Source organism: Sciurus vulgaris, assembly GCF_902686455.1.
Source record: "Sciurus vulgaris genome assembly, chromosome: 15".
NCBI classification, from domain to species: domain Eukaryota; kingdom Metazoa; phylum Chordata; class Mammalia; order Rodentia; family Sciuridae; genus Sciurus; species Sciurus vulgaris.
In genome coordinates, this window is record NC_136476.1 from 84,382,848 (window position 1) to 84,392,936 (window position 10,089).

Genomic DNA, 10,089 nt, shown 5'->3' on the forward strand with positions numbered 1-10,089 from the left:
CCAGCAGCCCACCTTAACGCCACCAGGCTGGACGGTCGAGGGGGTTAGGATGGCAAGTGTATGCTGTATGTGTTTTACCATAGTCTTAAGCACTGGGGAAGACCCCTCGCTAGACCTTTATCCTGGGAGCTCGTTAGCATTAACTTCTCCACTACCGAACGTGTTGAGCATTTACCAAAATCAGAGAGAATGATACAGAGACCTGGTGAGCCCCCTGCCCGGCTGCACCAGGACACCCGCCATTCATTTGGCTTCCTTTCTGTCCCTGCCACCCCAGCCCCTCCCTGTTTACTCTGAAGCCAGTCCCGGGGGGTCATACTGCTGCACCTGGAAACACCTCAGGACGCAGCTACAAATAATCAGGGGCCTTTCAAACCTAATGTGGAGCCACGCTGCCCGAGGGAATCCACGTCGGTACCCCACGTTCCTCCCGCAGGCGCGTCCTTGTTCTTATGCACAGTTACATGCGTGCCACACACAGGTCGTCAGACTCCCAGTGTTAGTCGGCACGTAAGCGTGCCTCGCCAATGCATTCGTACAACAGATTTCCTACATGATCGTGTGCATGTGCTTTGGAAATGCATGCTATGTAAAGGAGAGAACACACACCCACGTGTGATCATCTTCATGTGAACTTGGATCTAAACAAGATCCACACATGAAAATTGGCCCTCTCCCCTGGATCCTGCAGGCCGCCCGACGTCAGCCCTTGGCCGGGCACATCTGCCCTCTGACCCAGGCCACAGATGTCAGTGCAGGTCCCAGTGAGCGAGGACCACAGGGTCTGGCAGAGAGTGGGAGACTCTTCTAGCTTCAGTGGTCTCCCTGGGTACGCTGAGGTCGCTTCTCCATCCACCCAGCTCCTGCCTGTGTCCCTCAGACTCTGGTTCTGGCTCTGGCTCATGGATGCTGAGCCCCAATCCTCTAATGAGTTTCTTCCAAATCATGTCTTGTACCAGGGACTAACATTTCGTACTCCAAATGGATTTTTTTTCCTTTAAAATTATCTTTTAGAAATAATGGGAGAGATTTGTGGAGGAATAATTGACATGCAGTCAACTGCAGTTTGGAAGGTTCATTTTAGCAGAGAACTCATGATTTCCTGAGCACCTATTATGTGTCTGGTACTCGCCTGGCAACCTGGGGGACAGAGCAGCTTTGAGGTCAGACAACCTGGGCCAGAATCCTGGTTGGATTCACACATGCAGCTGGGGCCCGGGGCCACTGGTGTCCCTGGGTAAGGCAATGAATTCTTGTCTGTGATACTTCTTGGGGGTAAATTGGATATTATTCCCAAATTTTCATCCTTTCCTGAATTTTGCATGCACACTTGCCAAACGACTTGCAGTGCCTTGGCTGGAGCAGGCTGAGTGTGCCTCCCCTGTTGAAGCATGGTCTGCCTATGTGACTTGGGACACTAGTGTCTGACAAAGGCATAAGCTTAGAAAATGGTTGGGATTTTGGCCTGGCTGCTTGAACTTCTGCTACACACTCCAAGACCACTGTGTCCCAAGAAACTGATGGTCCCCCACATAGACTCATGGAGCTGAATAAATCTGCCCTGTGGCCTGGTGCTAAATTGTGTCAACCCACAGAATGAAGCAGTCACTTCCAGTTGACCTGCAGACCTGTGAGATGAAAATAAATGTGACAGCCACTGGATTGGTGGAGCTGTTTGTTACACAGCCCTATCACAGCAGAAACCTGACTGAGCCACATGGATAATAATAGTGCTCGCTCAGCAGGTTGAGGATTAAATGAGATAGTATATTTTTTTGAATAACTCCATATGTAAAATATACAGCTCACAATCTGGTCATTGAATGGAGACCTCTCAGCTCTGAGGCCTCAAAGTCCCTCTAGTTTGCCCCATCTGGTGTAGGAACCCTGCGATCCTGTCCATCCTGAGGACTGCTCAGCCTGATAAAGGATGACTCTCCTGGACAGGGCTGGAGGTTATCATGTGCAATAATACAGGCTCTGGAGTCAGACCTCACTGGGATTCTGGACCTTGCCTTCCTGCTGTGTGAGCCTGGGCAAGTGCATCCACCTCTCTGGCTCTCAGTGTCCTTTTCGGTAAAGTAGGGTCAGGGAGATGATAAAAAATTCACCTCTGGGAGGGTTTTGGGGATTAAAGGAGAGACCTAGTAAGTCTCGGCAGGGAAGCTCATAGGGGGTGGGTTTACACTAAGGTCCCCAGGGCACCTCTTGCTGTCTCCCTCTTGCTGTCTGCACCCTCCTCTTTGGCTTCCAATTTTCTAGTTTTTAGCATCACCTGCCATTTTCCAGGTTGCTTTGGAATATGCCACATAGAGGCTGCCAGTCAGCTGAGGTGTCCGGGGGCACTCCCAGGCCCGCGGCAGATGCACGCCAAGAGCCCGTGTCGGGCCAGGCTCTGGGCTGGGCTCTGGATGTTGTGGCAACTCTGCCCCCATGGCGCCCCATAGTGCCTGTATGCTGGGGGGAGGGGGCAGACACGCACACCACCAACACTTACCGCACGCGCGAGTGTCCCAGAGAAAACCGCAGCAGGAAGGGCGTAGGGGGTGGTCCCGGCCCGGGAAATCTTTCTGAGGTTTTACCAGGAGAAAGGATCTCTGGAACAGGGACGTTTGAGCCAAACTGGCATGGGGGGCCCCTGGGGTGGCTTGCCCCTGAGGAGTGGCACAGGCAAAGGGGCACAGGCCCAGGGCAGGGGACCTGGCAGGCAAGGAGCCACACGCCTGGGTCCCTCTGTGTGCAGCGAACGCCCCTCTGTCTCACTCCCCTGCTGCAGAGGGCAAACGGGGGCTTCCCTGAGCTCACGCAGGAGAGGTGGCGAGGCAGGAGCTGAACCCGGTTCTTTCGGGTGATGCTGGGGAGCCGCCTGGGAAGCCAGGAGACCTGCCAGGCCTGGACAGTGGGCTGCATCCAGCTCTCAGGGGCAGCCTGTGCTGGTCCCCGTGGGGTCACTACCCACCCTGGGCAATTTCAATCTACCAAAGGGGACGTCAAGGGGTCAGAAGTGACAGGCCCTGGTTTGACTGGAGGGAGGGGAGTCAAACAGGCTCCAGACTTGCAGCTATGGCGAGGTCCTGGGGGACCTGGGGACCTTGGAGTCCTGCCTTTGCAAACGTTAGCTGAGCTCCTGCACTGGGGCCTCTGTCCTGCTGTCCCTACTGGGGAGTGCTGGACCCCTGCAGTGGGCTCTGCAGCCCGCTGTCCTCGGTGCGGGATCAGACCCCATCACAGGAAGAGCCTGGGCAGGAAAGCCTCGCCGGGCTGGAGTCCGGGCCTGTCCCTGTCACTGGCCAGCGCGTGATCTTGGGAGTGCCTCCGCGGCTCCGGGCCTGGGGTCCCCGCGGTGGGACGCAGAGGCGGCGGCGAGCGGTGTTGGCGCTCGCGTCCTTCCTCCCCTCCAGCAGCGCCAGCGCCCGCGGCCTCCGCCCTCCTCCCGGCAGAGCTATTTAAAGTGGCGGCGGTTCGGCTCGCTCTTTTTTTAAAACCATTCCCGTACTCGAGCCGAGTTCCACAAGGCCAGCTGTCACCACTAAAAATGTCTGTCGTGTGACAGCCACCAGCGAGGAGGTGGGTGGAGGCAGGAGGCCCCGGATGGGACCGCAGAGTGGCTGGAATTAAAAAGCACTCAAAAATAAAAAGCCGGCGCTGCGAGGAGACCGGAGGCGGCTCCTCCCGGCCGCGCCCTCCCTGCAGGCGCAGGGCCTCCCCAGCCGCACTGCGAACGTCCGCCCCGTCGTGCCGCGGCCTCCCTCTTCCACCCTGGAGGCCGAGGGGCCCACCGGGCTTCGAACAGGCCGGTGTCCCGTGAGGGGCCCCAGAGCCTCCCGGGGGAAGAATGTCGGATGGACCTCTTCTGGGGTGCGGCCTCTTTTGGAGCGATGAGGTGTTCACTGCCCCCATTTTATAGGTAGGGAAACCGAGGCTCAGGTTGGAGTCAGGGCCCAGGACAGGGCACGGGGAGAGGCGCAGAGCCAGCCGCTGGGACTCCAGGCTTCCTGCCTGTGGGCAGGGCCTGGAGCTGCACTGGGCCTCACTCGGCTCAGCTGGGAATGGGGCACTAACAGAACTGCTTCCTGAAGATGCTGTGCGGCTGGGATTCGACCAGGCATATCACTCGGCTGGTGAGGTGACCAGGTCAGAATGTGCTGGAAGGTTGGGAGTGGAGACTGGACCAAAGGCTGCAGATCCCGGAGGCCAGCTTCCCTCCTCTCAGGACTGCTGTGATCAGGGCCCAAGGGTGGCGGGGAGAGGTTCTCCCCTGCTGCAGCCAGCGAGTGGCCTCCTGGGGGCTGTGGCTTCCAGACCACTGTTCTGAACCTGTGGCTTCTCTGATGGGAGTGCGTGACCCCTGCACTGTTTGGAGGGAGGGCAGAAGAGACCCATGTGGACAAGACTTGACAAGAAGAAGATCATGTGATCATTGTAGAAAACTTTCCAAATGGGAATTTTGTGTCTAGAATAATTTCCCCTCTCTGCTTTGGGCTTTCAGGATTTCTTCCTCCTGCTTAGAAAGAAGCCCAGGTAAGTCACGGACGCGTCAGTGGTGATGCTACAGTAGTCCCGCCTCCTACCCGCGCTCTTGCTTTCTCAGGTTTCAGTTACCTGGGGACAAACTGGCCCCAAAATGTGAAGCGCTCAATCCAGCAATGAACAATTCATAAGCTGGAAATTCCACGCCATTCCGAGGAGCGTGACACAATCTCACACCTGCTTGGCCCACCCAGGATGTGAGTCGCCCCTCTGTCCAGCGAAGCCACATTGTGGATGCCACCTGCCTGTTCGTCCCTCACTCGCCTCCGTCACCAGACCTCCTGTGGTGGCGGCACAGTAGCTTGGGTTCAGATGACTCTTGGTTCATGTAGTTATGGCCCCAAAGCACGTTGGCAGCCCACTGGCACTGGGGGATGCTGAGGAGGAGCAGAGGGAAAGTGTGTTGTAGATGTGCCAGTCACAGAAATTGTCTAGTGTGGGGGTCAGTACCACCCACCGGGAGTCCTGGGGACTGTACTAACTTCTGTGCATTGAGCATCTACTGTATGCTGCTCCTCTCTGGTGTTTGCCTCTCAAAAAATCTTCACTTGTCCCTCTGGAAGGAATGCATTCCTCTGGTCAAAGGCCTCAGACGTTCCTTCCTTTATTCATTTGACAGACAATTATCGAGCACCTGTGGTGTGCCTGGCTCAGTCCTGGCGGGAGGTCGCATTGCACTGGGTAGCCCTGGGCAGTGCCTGCAGGTGTGCAGTGGGGCAGGTGGGCGTGGCTCTGTGGTTATTCTCTCTCTTCCCACAGGTATAGTCAGTGCCTCTGGCCTGGGTCCCCTGATTCAGGCTCTGGGACACAGTGTTGAGCAGAAACATGACCCTCAGTCATTCCGGGGCAATTCCAATGAGAGGGACACACAACCCTCAAACACACACCCAACAAGAGGCTTATGGGTAAAAACAGCAGCAGCGCAGGGCAGGGCACTTGCCTAGCAGGCACAAGGCCCTGGCTTTGATCTTCGGCCCTTGGGGGAAAACAGAGTAAGTTCATTTACTAAGGTTGGCTTGGGAAGGGCTCCCCGCAAGGTGACTTTGAACATGTATTGGTTCATTTATTTCTCTATTTGTCGTGCGTATGTGGAACACTCATCTGGTTAAAAACCCAGCCCCTCACCTCTGTTCCTCAGCACGGCTCCCTCCCTGTGAATCACTCTTGTTTAAGGATCCTCTTGGGCAGGGGTGCAGCTCAGTGGTAGAGCCCTCTCCTAGCATGTGCTAAGGCCCTGGGTTCCATCCCTAGTATTGCCAAGAAAAAAAAAAAAAAATCCTTTCTTTTCTTTATGCAGTTAAAAGCAACTCTAGATATTCCATTTGTTAAAAAGCCAGCACAGGGGAGGTACCAGTATTTGGAATGAGACCTGACAGATGAACTGTCATGTCAAGCCCAGGAGAGCTTCAGCAGAGGAAGGACAGGGAAGGGGAGTGAGCAGAGCCGAGTGCTGGGAGAGGGGGCGTCGGGGTCGAGCCGGCAGACCTGAGGGGACACAGGCCCTAACAGGTCCCTCTGGTGCTGTGGGAAGGGGCAGGAGCGGGGTGTTGAGAAGCCAGGGATGTGCTCCCAGGAGCTCGCGTCCTCGGAGCATCTGCTGGGTGCCCTATGCACGGACTTTTCATAACGCCCCCCAAGGCAGCCCTGATCAGAGGAGTTAACTGTCGCCCAGAGAGGTGAGCAAGCCCTGGAGGGTCACATAGCCAGTGAACTGCAGAGGTGGGAGAGGCACTCAGGCAGCCTCTCCTGATGGCCACGCCTGGTGCCACCCGAAAGAAACACCGTCCAAAGGGGGCAGACCAGGCGTGGTGGCCATGCCAGTAATCCCAGCAGCTTGGGAGGCTGAGGCAGGAGGATGGAGAGTTCAAAGCCAGCCTCAGCGACTTAGCAAGGCCCTAAGCAATTCAGTGAGACCCTGTCTCTAAATAAAACATAAAAAAAATCTAGGGATGTGGCTCAGTTTCCCTGGGTTCAGTCTCCAGGACACCCCCGCCCCCAAATGTGGGCCGGGTGGAGAATCTGCCTGAAACCAGGAACTCCATAACCCCCTCGCCCCATCCCCTTGCTCCTTGAAAATTGAGACCACCAGGTGGTAGGAATGGACCCACCCACCCACCCACCCAGCTCAAACTGTCCCTTTCAGGAGCTCAAGCCCAGCTTTGGCCCTGCTGGCTGGCTGGCTGGCCGGGTGGTCCTGCAGCCTAGCCAGGGTTCCGGGCTTGGCCTCCTGGAAAGCTGGCTGGTGCCCAGTGATGGGCTCTCTCCTTCCTGAGCCCTGCCCCAGCTGCCGGCCTGAGACCCTGGCTGGCCACCTCCAGGGAGCTCTGGTGTCCCCTCCCACTGGGAATCCCGCTGGCCAGCCCCTTTCTCACTGCCGTGCCCCAGGCCCGGTCCAGCACAGGGACTGCCTGCCGGAGGGGGTCAGCGTCCTCCGTGGGAAGCCAGGGCTGTGGGGCTCTGGGGAAGTGTGGGGCCTGCGCTGGCCTCCCCTCTCGTCCCCTCTCGCCCCCTCTGTTCCCTGCACTGCTTTTCCTTTAGGAGAAAAAGCAAGTTCCTGCCCGCCAGGCCCCAGCTCCCAGCACCAGCCTGGACATGGCCCCTGGGCACGTCTGCCTCATCTCCTTGCTGTGCCTTCAGGACTCCAAACACAGCCCTGTCCCCAGCGGGGCCTGCTCCCCTGACCCCTGTCCTCCCGAGTCTGTGGCCCTGTTTGATCTTGAGTGTGGGTCAGCGGTCTCACTGCCGGGGACAGGGCTGGTGGCCCCTGGAGCTTGAGTCTTCTTGCAGTGGAGACCTGCTGGGTGGCAGAGCTGGCCGCGGGCACTCTGTTCCAGTGTCCCTTCCTCTTCGTCCTGGGCTCACTCCTCAGGGTGGGCCCCCCTCTGAACGGGACCCCATCTCTCTGCTGCTCTGCACCCCGCGTGGCGTCACGGGGGCTGGTCACAGGTGTGGCCGCTGTTTGTCCGGCAGAGCTCGGGTGGCTGCGACGTTCCTTGGCGACTCCTCCCCACACTTCATGCCTTCCCGTGGGGCCGGTTCTCCCTACGTTCCCACCGCCGTGAGCCTGGCTGGGTGCCGAGCGCAGAGGACCCCGCTTTCAGGGCAGCCCTGGCCTCGTGTGAGTGGGTGCTACGGGGAGGCCCCAGACGGCGGCTGGACAGGGACAGGGCCAGGGCTCTGCAGAGGGAGTGCCCTCGGTGTCCCTCACCTGCTGTGGGGACAGGGTGGAGGAGGTGACACTGGGTCAAGCTCCGTGGGAGGGACGGGGGGCTTCCTGAGTGTGAGAAGGTCCCACGGCGGGTGTGCTGACCAGGCAGGGGGTGTGGAGGAGCTGAGGCTGAGGGTGGGCTGAGGCCAGGAGCCCTTGGGAGCCATGGAAGCTGTGGGAGGAGGACAGAGACCGGGCAGGGCTGGTGGCTGTACCAGGGGGCCAGAGGCCTGGGGACCCCAAACTGGTGGGAGACCCAGGAGCCAGCGCAGACTGGCCCCGCCTCTGCGTCCGTCCCGGGATGGGGCCCCTCTGCTTCCGGGAGCAGGGCCTTCACAGTGACAGGCAGGCCCCGCTGGCCTCTCCCTTGACCTAAACCTGGGGTCAGGGCCAACCAGGGTGTAGACCCCGAAGCTGGAAGGGCACGGGGGCGGCCGGGAGCTGCCTGAGGACAGACCCGGGCCTCTCCCTCTGGGTTCTCCCCTAAATCTTGAAATAAATGAGGCAGAATCAAAATCAGACTCTCTTCATCAGGAGAAATTACTCATTTCAAATATTTGCAGCCGCTTGAACTGAAATTGAGCGAGATGAAGACTTAGATGAATAATCTGGGGCCTTTTCAAAGACAGATTTTACTCAGCACTTTTTCCTGACTCCAGAGCCGTCTCCCCACCCCAGCCTCTCCTGGCTCCGGAGCCAACCTCCTGCTCCGAGGCTGCCTGTCACCCCTCCGGGTTTCTCCTCCACCCTGCTCCCTTCTCCTTCCCTTCATTCATTGTCTCCTCCCAGGACATCCTGGGGACACAGTGACAAGATGGCCACATGGAGCGACGGGGGTCCCACTCCAGGACTTCTCTGGGCACAGGCAAGGGGCTGGCCCCCTGATTTGCCCTGCTCAGCTCTTCCTAATATTGGCAAAAATTTTCTTTCCATACTTTTTAAAAAAGAAATCTTACATAACCTCTCCAGAGGCCCTTTGGAGGCTGGGAGAAGATCTGGAGAATTCCGCCCCCTCCCTGACCCCTTCCTCCTCCGCATGGCTGGGCGGTATTTGACGGAAGCCAGGCCTGCCCACCGTTGGCTGCTGATGCCGCAGGAAGTCAGCAGGCGGGCTGGGTGATGGGGGGCGGGTGTGGCGAGGAAGCGGGGAGACTGAGGCCTTCCAGGCCAGCCTCCTGGAAAGGAGCTTCCCGGGTGTGGAGGCCAGACACGCCTCCTGGCTTCCAGGGTCCTGGGCTGCTCTGCCAGCTGGCATGGGGGCGAGGCCGGCTGGTCCTCCTGGGCCGGAGGAGGGGCTTGTGTGAGGGAGGAGAGAGGGAGAGGAGGGTGAGGAGAGAGAAGAGGAAGGGCAGAGGGAGAGCGTTCTGGCCAGAGAGTGTGCAAGGTGGGCAAACCCCACTGCGGGCACAGTGCTGGTACTTGTGGCGACTGAAGTTGGGGGCCTGGTTCTCCACGAAGCCATATGCCTTCTGGCTCCCCTAGGCTGTTCCTCCTCGATTTCCCTCATCTCTTCCTTTCTCTGACTCAGGCAGAGATGAGTTTCCTGGGGTCGTGACTGCCCGGGGGCCTTTGCACGAGCTATTTCCTGTCCTAGAACACTCTTCATTAACCTGGGCAGCTTGCTGATGCGAGGACGTCAAGTGTCCACCTGATTGTCATGGTGACTCCAAGATGCTGTTTGGCAGGCAGCTGGGCCTTCCCTGGAGGTGGGTGCTGCCTGGCCAGAGAGAGGCATGACCTCTGCCTCAGACGGGTGGTGCAGCTGTGCGGTACCCACAGCATGCAACCCTGATTCCTGCTGAGCCAGCTGGGCTTGGGAAGGTCACGTGACTCTTCATTGAGGGTGTGACCGAGGTTGGCCCAGAGCCCTACCTGGATCCATCTTAGCCATTTTCCTTCTGCAGGGCTGTGGAGATGTTGGCCATATGCCGCAGGTATGCATGGCAGGGGCCTCCCTTCAGGGCCCAGCACATTCTGGATTTGAATCAGTCAGTGGCCTTGGAGTGCAGTGTGCCACAGGGGGTCGCGTGGAGCTTGTGGGGAGGGCATGGCCGTGGGCTTTATCCCTGGGAGGCTGCTGGAGGTCAGCCAGCCTGGGGGTCCCATGGCTGTGAGGATGGATCCACGCCCTCCCCCAGAGGTTCCGGAATGTCTCTCCATTCGCAGGTGCAGCCAGAGCCCCGTAGCCTGAGGTCTGGGAGCAGAGGCCAGCACAGGCACCCGGTGGGGGAGGCCAGCAGACACCTGGGTCAGAGCAGGGCCACGCGGGCTGGAGTGTGCTGTGTGTGGGGGGTCAGGCGCAGAGCTCGTGGCTCCGGGGTGAAGCGCGGGTCTTCCGGAGCAGAGCAGGA

General features: G+C 58.7%; 1 long non-coding RNA gene across 1 annotated transcript; it reads left to right on the top strand.

The window, feature by feature from the left end:
• Positions 1–2,331: 2,331 nt before the first annotated feature.
• On the top strand, positions 2,332–5,979 carry LOC306645039. Its single transcript, XR_013759517.1, has 3 exons — positions 2,332–3,907; positions 4,490–4,521; positions 4,592–5,979. It is a non-coding gene; the product is annotated as an uncharacterized lncRNA (long non-coding RNA).
• The last annotated feature ends 4,110 nt before the right edge of the window (positions 5,980–10,089 follow it).